Raw genomic sequence first — 14,761 nt, forward strand, 5'->3', positions numbered from 1 at the left:
TGGAAACTCCAGTGAAACAATTGACCATATTATACTCGAATGTAATGGTATCCATCCGGAAGTTGATGCAGGCGCAATCACTGTTCCTGAAGCTCTAGGGTTTAGAGATAACAGTGGCCGGGTGAATAAACCGGCGGTGGAAACTAGCAAAAAACGACTGGAAGATTGGTGGCTTAAAAGCAGAGAAGTGACATATTGTTAGTAATGTAGGAACAAAAATTTAATAAATAGAATGACGGTTTAGTTAACCATTCCAAATCAATAATTAAGATATAGGGAGAAAAATGAGCATGTTAGCTACTGCTACCACCCCGTTTCAAAGGGGACGCTCCTATATTCCATCCATCCACCCATCCATCCATCCCCGCGCCAGAGCGTCGTCTGCTCGAGTGCTCCTACAGGATATGGTCTGCTAATTCGCGTCCCTGCCCCCTTCTCCAATGAATAGGACTTCGAGTCAGCTCCATTTAATTAGCATTACTCTCTCACATTCTGCCTCTATAGAAAGGCGGCTGGCGCGGACATGGTTAAACCCAGCTTTTCCAGTTCAGTAGTAAGGCGACCTATACCACTAAGCAATCGCGAGGTGGTAAAGGTTATAGACGGTACTTGAGAAGCTTCTTCACAGTGAAAAACAAAATATCAGCGAGATGAATTCAAACATTTTCTTCCCTCTTTTGAGATGTGTAACTTCGTGTGTGCCGCCAGAGCCAAAATACGCGGGTCGGAAACCAACCCTTTGGTCTTCGCTTGAGACAAAAACGATCGAGGCTGCCCGTTCGAAGTAGCCGCATTTGTTCTATGCTGTTTGCGAGAGAGCATACTGTTACCAGACAAAACTACACATTTGAAACTTAATCTAGAACGACATCCTGGTTTGGACTAAAACATATGGCTAATTGAAAGCTGAAACCCTGAACTGAAGGGAAAAAATAGTGCTTTTCCCTCGGCACAGCAAGCAGTTATGTGTTCAGCAGCTAGCGAATTATCTCCACAAAAAGAACGTTGTTTCTGGAAACGATACACAGAAACGCAAATAGCCGAGTATTTATGCTACCTTAAGGTTAACAAAGGTTAATATTGTATGGTAAGTCAATATAGAGGCGACTGACAATAAAATGAAATATCGTCTTAGTCTGGGGCGAAATAAAAAGCCATTCATTACAAGACGTTCTCAAAATTTCTACCACGAAACAAGAAAATAAAAACACAAGAGCAAATTCCGTGAAATTGGTATTTATTATGCGTTCCACCATCTATCCTTTCGAACGCTGTTCTCAGAGCTTTTGAATACAACACAAATTATCGATAACATGTTGGCGGGGTCCTTTTAAATATTCAAAAGCTGCCTGTCCTATAGGAGGTTGCCAGGAAGAGTTCCTTCACGCACATAGCCGTGCAGAAGGTGTCGCTTGTCAAATTCAAGACCAATGTCAGTAGCTATCAACGACATCGAAAAGATATGGCGCTCTATATAGTTTTCAGAGGTAAAAGCTGTTGATAAATATTGGCTTTACTGCTGGCAGGCATCCTGCCGGCACCCATACTGTACTGAGATGTCTCAGTGGCAGTCAGTAACTGTGGCAACTGTGACTGTCGGATGAAGACTGTAGCACGTAATGTTTCTCTTCTCAAGACTGTAGCACCTGAAGTTTCTCTTCTCTTCCAATGACGTAATCGAGACCATGTTGATATATACACACTCGGTACGTCAGATATTGATTATGCACAAATTGGTCAACAATTTATCACCAAGTTCCTCATCGTATTCCTTCAAGCAGACATTTCTTGACATTGTCGAAATGGAGTCAAGTTATAAAAGGATAGCCATTCAGTGCAGCATTCAACGGCTGGTCGCCAAGCTCTTCTTGGTCTCCTTTGAGACTGCCGCGGCCAAATGGCGGGAGCGCATGCGGTGCATCAACAGTATCACCCTTATTCGAGAAGGCTGGAAGCCCGCCATCATGTACTCCCTCTTCATTGATGCCACCACGGCCATGTGGCGGAAGCGCACGCGGTGCATCAACAGCATGGCCTGTCTTAAATACGACTGTAAGCTCGCCATCATATACCTTTTCGTTGACGCCACTGCGGTCAGATGGCAGAAGCGCACGCGGTGCATCAACAGGACACCCTTGCTGAAGAAAGCTGGAAGCTCGGCGGCATGTACTTCCTCTTCATTGACGACACTGCGGCCAGATGGCACAAGCGCACGCGGTGCATCAACAGCATGACCTGTATTGAAGACGACTGGAAGTTTGCCGCCATGTACTCCCACTTCATTGATGCCACCGCGGCTAGGTGCCATAAGCGCACGCGGTGCATCAACAACACGGCCTGTCTTGTAGACGACTGGAAGCTCGCCGCCATGTACTCCCTCTTCATTGATGCCACCGCGGCTAGGTGGCATAAGCGCACGCGGTGCATCAACAACACGGCCTGTCTTGGAGACGACTGGAAGCTCGCCGCCATGTACTCCCTCTTTATTAATGCTACCGCGGCTAGGTGGCATAACCGCACGCGGTGCATCAACAACACGGCCTGTCTTGGAGACGACTGGAAGCTCATCATATACCTGTTCATTGACGCCACCGCGGTCAGATGGCAGGAGAGCAGGCGGTGCATCAATAGGGTGACCCCTGCTGAAGAAGGCTAGAAGCTCGGCGGCATGTACTTCGTCTTCATTGACGACACTGCGGCCAGATGGCAGGAGAGCACGCGGTGCAACAACAAGGTGACCCTTGCTAAAGAAGGCTGGAAGCTCCGCCCCATGGACTCCCTCTTTATGGACGCCTCCGCGGCCAGGTGGCAGAAGCGCACGCGGTGGATCAACAGGGCGACCCTTGCTGAAGAAGGCTAGAAGCTCCGCGCCATGCACCTCCTCTTCATGGACGCCACCGCGGCCAGGTGGCAGAAGCGCACGCGGTGCATCAACAACACGGCCTGTCTTGCAGACTACTGGAAGCTCGCCATCATATACCTTTTCATTGATGCCACCGCGGTCAGATAGCAGAAACGCATGCGGTGCATGAACAGGACGACCCTTGCTGAAGAAGGCTGTAAGCTCGGCGGCATGTACTTCCTCATCATGGACGCCACCGCGGCCGGGTGGTAGAAGCGCACGCGGTGCATCAACAACATGACCTGTCTTGCAGACAACTGGAAGCTCGCCGCCATGTACTCCCTCTTCATTGATGCCACCGCGGCTAGGTGGCATAAGCGCACGCGGTGCATCAACAACACAGCCTGTCTTGAAGACGACTGGAAGCTCGTCATCATATACCTTTTCATTGACGCCGCCGTGGTCAGATAACAGAACCACATGCGTTGCACGAACAGGACGACCCTTGCTGAAGAAGGCTGGAACCTCGGCGGCATGTACTTCCTCTTCATTGACGCCACCGCGGTCAGATGGCAGGAGAGCACGCGGTGCAACATAAAGGCGACCCTTGCTGAAGAAGGCTGGAAGCTCCGCCCCATGCACTCCCTCTTCATGGACGCCACCGCGGCCAGGTGGCAGAAGCGCAGGCAGTGCATAAAGACGGCGATCCTTGCTGTACATGACTGGAAGCTCCACGCCATGAACTCCCTCTTCGTGGACACCACCGCGGACAGATGAAAGAAGCGCACGCGGTTCATCAACAGGGCGACCCTTGCTGAAGAAGGCTGGAAGCTTGGCGACATGAAGTTCCTCTTCATTGACGCCACCGCGGTCAGATGGCAGAAGCGCACACAGTGTATCAATAGGGCTACCCTTGCTGAAGAAGGCCAGAAGCTCCCCGCCATGTACTCCTTCGTCATTGAAGCCACCGTCACCGCGGCCAGGTGGCAGCAGCGTACGCGGTGCATGAAGATGGCGACCTTTGCCGAAGGCTGGAAAGTCGGCCTTATCTACGTCCTCTTGACTGACGCCACCACGGGCACATGGTAGAAGCGCTCGCGGTGCATCGACAGGGCGACCGTTGCTGGAGAAGGCCGGAAGCTCGCCGCCTCGTACTCCCTCTTCATTGACGCCACCGAGGCCAGATGGTGGTTGGCATATGTTGGGTGCTGCAAGGTCGCAATCATTAGCAATATCAGGATTGAGTGCCTGGGTCTGGACAGACTCCCGAACGCGCTTGAGCTCACCCAAGAGAAGAGAAACTCCTGCTTCCGTTGTTTTGAGGAAGATTGCCTCGATGTAGGCGGCCAGCTCAAAGAAGTGGTTCCAAGGCGAACGTGCTTTCATCTCAGAATTTTGCGACCAGTGCTGCGCCACTGAAATACGGAAGAGAACAGCAGCTTCCTATAGAGAAGAGACGCTCCCTTTGCAGCGGCAGGACTTCGAACTCGTTCGCTGCATTTGGTTCCAGATGGAAGAGCTGTTGCGCTACACCTGCAGTCGAAGTCCTTTCCGGTAGCCACCTGCGTCCAGTTTCCGTGGAAGGAGGTAGAGAAGCGTGACTTCACTGACCTGGAACGAGAATTGAGTGTGCAGTGATGACTTCGTTCGGTGTCGGATGGCTGAAGATGAGACGCAAGCCTTGCATGAGCCCTAAACAATATTTACCGGGCGCTTCTTGTTGGCTACGTGGCAGATGCCGAGCTCAGTTCGTGAGCGAACGTGGCGCGCGGTATCACGAGAGTGCGAGCTTTCCTCATGTTTTTTTTTCGTCGCCTTGCTATCAGCGGGGCGTGGCTTTTTTCTTTTTTTTCTCTCTTTTCTGCGCCGGAAACCATTTTATGTCCTGGTTTATAAAAATAGTGCTATTGTACTGGGTATGCTTAAAACTTCATATAGAACGAACCATTGACACCGCAGCTGATGGCTCAGTCGATAGGGTGACTGCTGATCCCGAAGGCGTGGGTTTGATCCTATAACCGAAGCGGCTGCGATTCGAGGGGGGCAAATCGCAAGACGCCGTATGCTGCGAGATGCCAGTGCTTGTCAAACAACCCCCAGGTGGTCAAAATTACCCGAGTCCTCAATTACGGTGCTTTTTTTTTTTTTTATAGCCAATGTCACTTCAGTATTTTAACTCAAAATGCTATACAAGCCAACGGACCAATTGATAATTAGTGCCTTATTTCTTAGCGACTAGCGGGCGCGTTTGCTGCTATCGCTGCCGCAGAGTTGCACAGTACTTTAAAGGCGCAAGTCAGCCCAGTAAAGTGTTGATTTCAGCGCTACAACGGCTGTCTGTTCTTTTGTGCCCACGGCATTGCCACCGTGACCGTGACCAACACGTGACCGTACGAAGCATTCTTTCAGCCATATGCCCTTCTATATGCATCACCCTAGATTCCACTGCGCATCGGGAACAAACCATGCGACTTTATCCTCACGTTGTGCATAAATAGTCAGATGTTTTGGAGACTTCTTGATTTAAATCGCAAGCGGGAAACCATTGATGAGGTAATTACATTCATGGCTCTGTCTATGTGGTATAAAACCACTACCTTCACCATTCACCTGCACTGTGAACGAGGGGTCCGCATAGACAGACTCCGAAACACTCTACCTTTATTCTACCTTTCGCACCTTTCCGTTAAATGCCATCGCTATTATACCCAAATATATGGTATTCGCCATTGGGTTTTTGCCGGTCATGTCTCTGCCATCCTTTATTGCAAGACCTAGAGCAGTGTTCGACGGGAGACTAAAACTTCGATTTTGTCGTTTCAGTTTGTTAACTTTCGTTTGCTCGACTGAACAATTCAGAAAGGCTGCCGTGAGCTCTACACATATATATTCAGTACAAGCGCAGACTTATAACGGAAAGAACAGACTTAGAACTTATAACGGAAATGGTGTGCGGGAGACACGATAGAAGGGGAGAACGCTGGCAGATAATTTTGTCGCGTATGGACCAAGTTGCAGGCGCAACTTCAAGCCCCAAAATGGCACACTGCCTACTCCTTGCCCCTCTTTTTTAATTAAAAAAGAACTTGAGCTTACAAAAAAGCGAAGCAATGAGACCGGCCGCACCAACCTTACCGGCATCACTCCTGCAGGTCATCTATCGTGAACTTGCACATCCCGACGTATGAATTCTCAATGTTGTGCGGGACGACGGGAGGGTTGAGCGGTTTCTTGTAGCACACCGTGGGAAAGTGGAGGTCCAGAATGATTGAGTTATAGACGGCGAGCTCCATTAGGTGCTAAATGTAAGGAATAAACGTTCGCTCTACGTAGTCCGCTACAGTTCGCGAGAGCTTGTTGCTAGTGATGAGGTAGGCCTGTACCAGGTAGCACACAAGTAACCAAGGTTCATAGTGCTTAAAGGATATTGACAAGGCAGGCAAGAAAGACGAGACGAGCACTACAATCGAGATGAACAATCAAGCGATACTCGGTACCGATCATGTTTCTCAACAACGCATCCCACTTTGCGCACAGTAAAGGATATAACGCCTATGAGGTTGTACTCTAGTAGGTTCCCGAGCTGCGTAGTGCTGAAACTGGAGCACCTCGCTTTGTTGTTGTATACTAACACGGCTGCAAATATCAATGAAACGACGAGTAGTAAATGAACAGCATGAATTAATCGCGTAAATTTCGTGCTAACGTATCGCCAGATATATCACCCACCGTAGTCAGGGCAGAATATCTGCGTGATAAGCAGAAGAAACCAGCCCTTTGTGAGCATTCCCATGTCCAGCCCTGGTTCGCCCACGAAAGTAACTTTGAGTTTTTTTAATCAGATCCCACTGTTTCCGGGCAAATCTGCGGCAGCGATAAGATGGGTGTTGTTCCTAGTTATTCTCTGGCGTCATAAAATTCTTTGTGAACGGTGCTCAGTCGAAAGCACAAAAAGAAGGTAACATAGTTGCTTGCTCACCTCGTTGAGGGAGTCCGACACGAGATGAGACCTTCGAACGTTCAGGTTGAGAAAGAACAAATCAATATCCGGCGCCTGGTTAATTGCGCGGTTCAGCAGGCTCCTATGCGGAGGATATATTTCAATTCAGAATTTGAAATATTGCAAAAATAACAAGAAAAACATGGGGGTAAAGCATGGCTTGAACCTTGTGATAGAGCGAAAGCTGTGAGTGTTGCAGCGATATCCTCTGTAACAACGCCTTTTCAGTCCGCTGCTTTTCTTTTCAGATTTTTTCTTTAAGTTACGTTGTGTGGAAAGGAAGGCCAATTATACTTTTAGATGGGCACCACGGTTATGGTGGACACTTACACAAAAACTGGTCAAGGTCATGTTTTCATATTTTTTCTCTTGTAAATTGTACATTGTTGTATAAGGAAGGAAAGGAGCAGTATCTGCCAGACTTGGAGGAAGGGAGGAAGGTGGAAGTGGTAGCGTAAAATGTGAAAGAGTTCCCGTAGTGAAGTGCTGCGAAGTAATTTCGGCTACCAGGGGGCCTTTAACGTGCGCGGACATCGCACCAACAGAGGACTGTCTCTCCAATTCAGCTAGGTTTTGGAGAAAGAAAGGCGGAGTATACTTTTGGATGGACACCACGGAATCGTGGACACCCAGATTTATTAGGTCAAGGTCACCGAAGGTCAAATTTAGTGCCACTCTACAACCGCCTCTACCTAGCGTAGTGAACATTTCGCTTCAAAACTTCCATGCTTTCTGTCCTCTTCTAAAGTGAAGTGAAGGTGATAGTTTTACCTCCTGCCCCCCTGCTCTGCCTCGTCTCCCTCCTTCGATTCTAAGGACCACCGGCCTAACGTCCTCCCTGACCAGATGTGATTCAAGAAATGTGCGGGAAAAGTCCACTGTGGCCTTTCTCCACGTCGCAACATGATAGAGAAGAGAAGCGTGCCAATCAGGAAGCGTGCCTATAATCGTGCAGAATCTCGTTCATTTTAGCGTGCGGGAACAGTTAGCGAGAGGAACGTGAAAAGAACACCGCGTGCCTAGACTAAAGCAGGCCTAGCCGGGTTTAACATAATTTAGTGCAGCTGTCGCTGTGAACGAGTACACGATGTTCTAGATCTATTAGTGTGCTTACCCTTGCATTTAATATCATCTGCTGTTCCGAATCTCGCTGTAAGATGGATTTCTTGGCTACGATGCTCAGTATAAAAGGGCACCGGCAGTACAACAACCTACAGGAAAGTATGAACCTGTTAGGCGGAATTGTAACACCATGCGAAAATTTGAGCCCAAAATATTTATACGCTTTTGGACATCGTTAGCACTAGCCACACATAATTTTATTTTCTTTATTTGCTTCACCGGCAACACACGGATCATGGTCACTGTATTGTCGATCTCCAAGTTGAATTGACTGTTTCAATTTTAGTTGTCCTCTCTGACAGACCATCATCTGGGCCTTTATGTAGCAAGTGCGGAATGTATTCAGGCGTAAAATCTGAAAGCATCAGGTGGCCCCAAATGGCTGTTTTTTTTTTTTTTTTTTTTTTTTTTTTTTTTTTTTTTGTACAGGTCGCCCTACCTAGAACGTCTTTGTTTTCCAAGGACCTCAAAAACTACCTGTAGCCTATAATGATATCAAGAAAAAGATTTTATATGCGTAGAAAGGCTGAAAATAATTTACTTGGTGTGCTTGCCGGGAGACTGCCACCAGTAGTACTCAGACATCCGGTCGATATGGTCCAAGGCACTGTTGTAGAATTTGGTGTAGTTCAAAATGTTAGGATTCTTCTTGTTGTTTGCAGCATCTGAAACATTGAAAGCAGTCAATATATTATGCCACGATGATCAAATGGAAATATCAGTGCGATGGTGTCTGTTCCTAAGGATTTATCTTTCGACTTGCGCGTTCCTGTTGCACCGCTCGTTACGTTTCCACATTGCTCGAAGGACATTAAGACGTCTGAGCGATATCCGAAACATGACTGCGAAAACTCTATAAAAGTGCCTGTTTTCTTTTTTCGGCGTGATAGCAACCCAGTTGCTACGAGCGCAGCTGTTTGAGTGAAAGATTAGCATAAAGAAAACGGTGCTGCCTGAGATAGTCCCGGCTGCATGCATTTTCCCTGCGTTCTTGTCCACCCCGGGCATGAACGCGACTAGCCTCGTCCCTACTGAAATATTCTTCGTATATTAGTTCAAAAGCAAAAACTCCGGAAGGTCAGAGCGACGAAGACTCGTCTAAATCTTGTGCCGTCGCTCTGATTGGCTACGCTGCTATGTGAGGTCACAACCACGTGGCACCGCGCGGGTAATTCAAACTGAACCTGTTACAGCGGCACCAGCGCGGGAGTTTTCTCGACAGACATTTCAAGTTCGCCAGCCAACAGAGAGAGAGCGATGGAGCCTATGGCTGACCAATGACTGACCATGACCTCCTCCAGTTCTTTCAAGCCAAAGAAGAACATCGCATTGGATACGATCAAGTCGGGTTCAAACCCGTGCACTCGGATTCAGTAGCCGAGCGTCTATAGCCACTGAGTCACCGCGGCTAGTGCTTGAGCTCTTTATGATACGGTTTATGTACGGTTCAACATATCTGTCATTTGACACAGCGGCTCTTAGATGGCGCCACATGTAAAGCTGAAACTGCAGTACACCAAGCCCATAGCCACATAAAGTTAACGCAAACCCACTTTCCCACGATATTAGAATTTGAGCCTAAATTCTTTGCACTTTTATCAAGAGTTGTCGCCTCTAGAAAGTTGACTCTTCCTGAAAATCCTATTTATAAACTTAAATATACATACTAAACAAAACGCACAATGTAGTACCCATATCTTAGTTCGTATCTTTATCACTGTTTTTATTACGTCCAGCCATAAAGGTTTCAAAGTCGCTGGAGGACATCAGGTTTCGCCGGTTACTGTTCTGCATGTCATGTACCATCGATTTCCGCCGACTAGCTCTGTAGGTCAAGATTGAGACCGCTACCGCACACCATATGCACCTTTCTGAGTGCGCGTCCTTCCCTTCAATTCTATTCGCTATCTCTTGCGGGAACTATTTAGCTTTCTTGACTTGGCGGGCATAAGTAATCGGACTCGCTATTTCGAAACAACTCGTGCGAAATCGATCAAAATGCATAAAGCGCTTCTCAAGGGCGTTGTAAAGTCAGCATCTCCTTGAGCAAGCAAGCACGCGATGGAACACGCTTTACAGGCACGTGAGATGTATTACAGTCGCCCCCGAAAAATCATTATTACAAATGAAGTCCCATAATTGCGTTTATGACTATTTCTGATTAGTATTTATAACGTGTTAATATTCGTCTACTTGTCTAAAAGCCTGTTGTGTGCATGTTCGCTGAATATATGGCACCAACATTTTTTTAACTCGAACACTTTCAAACAAGACCTTATAAAGCAAAAAAAATCATCATCATCATCAGCCTGACTATACCCACTGCAGGGCGAAGGCCTTTCCCATATTTCTCCAATTAACCCGGTTCTGTGCTAGCTGCATCCACTCGACTGACCCCTGCGAACGTTTTAACCACATCCGCCCACCTAACTTTCTGCCGCCCCCTGCTACGCTTTCCTTCCCTTGGAATACAGTCTCTTACCTCAAGCGACCATCGGTTATCCTCTCTAAGTACTACATGCCCTGCCCATGCCCATTTCTTCTTCTTGATTTCCACTAGAATGTCAGTAACTTGAGCTATTTCTCTGACCCAATCTGCACGCTTCCTATCTCTTAATGTTACCCCTGCCATTTTTCGTTCCATAGCCCTCTGCGTTGTCCTCAACTTAAGTAGAACCCTCTTGGTTAGCCTCCACGTTTCAGCCCCATAGGTGAGTACAGGCAAGATGCAACTGTTGTACACTTTCCTCTTGAGCGATACCGGTAAGCTGCTAGTCATAATCGGCATGTGCTTGCCAAATGCGCTCCATCCCAATCCTATTCTTGTTATTTCCTTTTCATGGTCCGGATCTGCGGTTACTACCTGTCCTAAGTAGACATATTCGCCTACTACTTCCAGTGATTCGCTACCTAATGTAAAGTGCTGCTCCTTCCCGAGGCTGTTGAACATTACCTTAGTCTTCTGCATACTGATTTTCAAGCCTACCTTTCTACTTTTCCTGTCTAGGTCATCAATCATTATTTGCAGTTCATCCCCCGAGTTGCTTAGCAAGGCAATGTCATCAGCAAATCGCAGATTACTGAGGTATTCTCCACCTACCCTTATCCCTAACTGCTCCCATTCCACGTCTCTGAATACTTCCTCTAAGCAAGCTGTGAATAGTACTGGGAAGATCGTGTCTCCTTTCCCAACACCTTTCTTAGTGGGAATTTTGTTACTTTCTTTATGTACAACTATGGTTGCTGTGCAGCCACTATATATATCTTCCAGCAGTTTCACGTACGGCTCGTCTACCCCCTAATTTCGCAATGCCTGCATCACCGCCGAGGTTTATACAAATTAGTTTCTACAAAAGCAAAAAAATAATGAAAGTTAAAAAGGAACAATTGATCTCAGCTCTACATGGTAAATAAGAAGGTTTGTAAGCCTGCGATTAACATAAATTTGTCCAGCAGTTGAAGCTTTTCTCAAAGGCTATTCTCCCCTGAGTCCCTGAGTTCAATGAGGAAGATCGGTACACCAGAATCGAGGGGCGCCCTTGTGGTACTTGTTAGTGGGTAAATGTTTTGGCTTGCATTGAATAAACACGAATGAAAGAACAAATAAATGTGTAGGCTATTTTAAAATGAAATCTAACTGGGGGGGGGGGGGGGGCAGTTGTAGAATTTATTTTTATTTCTCACACTAATATGGCAATAGGGTCAGGAAAAGCAGAGAGGTACGCTGAAGCTGACACTTGTGCGGTGGAGGCTGCCTGCATTTGCTGTGTGCTCCGAACATTGGATCTGCGCAATAGTAGCAGCGCAGACACCAAAGGTGTCATGCACTGTTATGGCGAGTGTTGTCCGATCAAAGACATTTGCCTAGAAGCCGCGGTATAAAATAAGCATGAATTTAAGGGATATTTGTGGTGCAGGACTGAGTATTGTTCAGGTCGTAATGACATTTAAAAAAAAAATGAGCTGCGGCTTAGCTTGTGGTTACACCTGGATTTACGCGAGAGCTATCTGCATGGCTACACTTAGATTCAGCTTGAACGTAAAGACCTGGCTTTCGCACATAGTAGTTTACTCTATGGTTTCAGCTTTATGGCATAGGGGGTACTTTTGACCACTAAGTGAGATGAGGCGAAAGCCTCTATCGCGCGGTGGTTCGAAGCCCTTCACTACGGCACCTCTTTCTCTATGTTTTCACTCCCATCTTCGCGATGACGCGAGAGCGTAAGCTGCCAGACAACATATAAAGCCCCGCTTTAAACGAGCCGTGTAAACGTGCCTATGCGTGGCCTAGGGATAACTTGATTGCAAGGGTCCCGGCAGGCTGATTCTGATATCACTCTCCCATATGAAAGGAGAGGCCCGAGTGGTCGACTCCTGCCATACGTAATGTCAGGAAGCTCTACTTCCAGTTAGTGCTCGGCCATGTCAGCTGCAAGCTACCGCCTCACACGACTTCTTATTCTTTCTTCGCTCTTCGGACAAGCAAAGACAGGCACGGTGAAATAGTGAGACTATGACCAATGTAGCTCTCACTCCAAAAAAGAAACGGCGACATTTATTCAGACGCCTATATTCACAAAACATTTATTTGCAGCTCATGCTTCTGTTTTCATGAAGCTTATTTCACGTCATTCTCTTTAAGATCGCAGATTACTCACAATATTTATCCTCTTTATAATGCTATCAAGAGACGAGTGCTTTGTAAAAATTAGCGGACGCCCAATCTTCGCCTGAACAGTAATTCGCGCAGGGAATTACTTCAGAACGGGGCCGGAATTAATACGACCTAATATAGGCGCGATTATGCGCTTGCTTCTTTAGTAATTATATTGGTAGTAAAACAGTTACCGTCTTTACAGGATCACGTCCTGCGCAGTGGCACTCGAGTACATGCATGCCAATAATGTCTTCATAAACGTTCATTTTGCAGACACTGCTTGTAGATTATTGAGGCGAATTTCAGCGGTGTATTTCTTCTTTTTCAAAAAAATAAAAACATTATAGTGACCTCAACCGAAACTGTCTTGGCAAGGAACAATAAATCATTGCATAGCGTAGAACAATAAAGAAACACTTATAGCACGAGGCAGAACATTTTATGACCAGCGTGCTCCACCATGCAGTCAATTGATTTGTTTATCGTAGTACCCATAGCTCCTTTATCTGGCCTTAAAAAAAAAAAAAAAAAAAAGAAAAAAATAATGCGTGATAATTGTTTTCATGATTGATACTTGTTTTAAAAACTCCCTTTTTTTCTAGACAAGTAATTGGCCCTTATATTGTTCGGTAGGGTTTTGAAATGCAGCCGGCGTCACTGATTTGGTGACAGCAGACGCTGCGAAGAGAGTTTCAAATTCAAATTCGCCTGAACGTTTGCGGACAGCGTGGCGCAATCGGTTAAAGAGGTTCGTAACATGGCGGAAACTCTGCAAGCAGAGGGTAATGCGGGCTTTACTATAGTTTTTGCAAACCCGCTTCGCATTATATAAATTTAGGTACACTTAAGCTCCGCATTTAAGGGTATGACGCGATAAAGGTAATGGCTCCAGTTTATCAAGTTTCCTTAAGCGTCTTTTTTCACGTACACGGTCTTCGCTACTACTGCAATTCGTAATCCGTTAATTTTATCCTCTAATATCTGAAACATGCGGTCTGTCGTAGAATGATTAGTGAAAGTCCATCCGACATGGATAAGACCGCCATTAACCAAGCCGTACAAACGTACTGCCTACGTAACCTAGGGGCAGCGCGTGTTCTGATCGCACCCATATGGAGAGGCCCGAGTTGGCAGCTCCTGCCGGATTCGCCGCTTCATGTGGTCACGTGACCTCAGACAACCCTAAGCCCAACCAGTGGCCATGTCATGTAAGCCACCAACTACCACCTTCAGGAGTCATGTCCGGGATTTTTCGCTAAAACCTACAACGCAAGCGCAGACGCCAGGTATTGAGAAATGGACCTTTAATACTGTCGCGTTAAAAAGTGCGGTGCAGGGCAGTTCTCGTCGAAATACTTCGTAGCCGCAAGCGAACACATCGGCGTTTTATTACGATAGCAATACTGCGACAGGTTTCGAGCCGTCGCGTAGGCCCGAGGAGGACACGCTTGACCTTGAACAGCCGAATAGGAGGCGAAGCAGAAAAAAAAGAAGGCTGGTAGCTTACGCTCTCGCTTCATACTCTTAAAGGATGAGCTTGAGTGTCCCCAATAATGTAGCACCTTACACTGATAGGGCGTAATAGGAGAATAATGTAGCAGGCAAAAGAAGCTCATGCCGTTGCTATCACAATTCAACTAGGATTAACCAGAGTTAAACCACAACTAATTTTGTTTTCGGCGAAAAAATTAAGTGACGTAACATTGAATCGCAGCTCACAGTAAGGGGTTTGTACTCACTCAGGATAGGCCATTATTCAACCCGCTAAGGCAGCAGACCAACAGGTATTATATTTGTAAGCAAATGCCGGTTCAATATAAACTATATCCTCCACACGGCCCATTCATGGTCAGTTTCAACCGAAGCCCGGAAAGACGGCTTCGTGTTGGTTCTCCCTCTGAGTACAGTGTGAAGGGAATAGTCGAGCGGCCGTCATCAGGGTAGCCTCCCTGTTTACAATTGGCCGCACGTTCCGTAAAATTAAAGAACACCTCACCACTCCTCATAATGACCGTCCCGAAGGAAGCGGTCACCTTGCAACCACAACGCAGGCGCTCGCTGTCGGCACTAAGGAGCACCTGCACCTCATTGCCGCGGCCACACTAGGCTGTCCAAATTTATTCGCCCTGGGCCCGTATTG

The sequence above is a fragment of the Amblyomma maculatum genome, chromosome 1 (assembly GCF_055883805.1).
Source record: "Amblyomma maculatum isolate TAMU_Amacu chromosome 1, ASM5588380v1, whole genome shotgun sequence".
NCBI lineage: Eukaryota > Metazoa > Arthropoda > Arachnida > Ixodida > Ixodidae > Amblyomma > Amblyomma maculatum.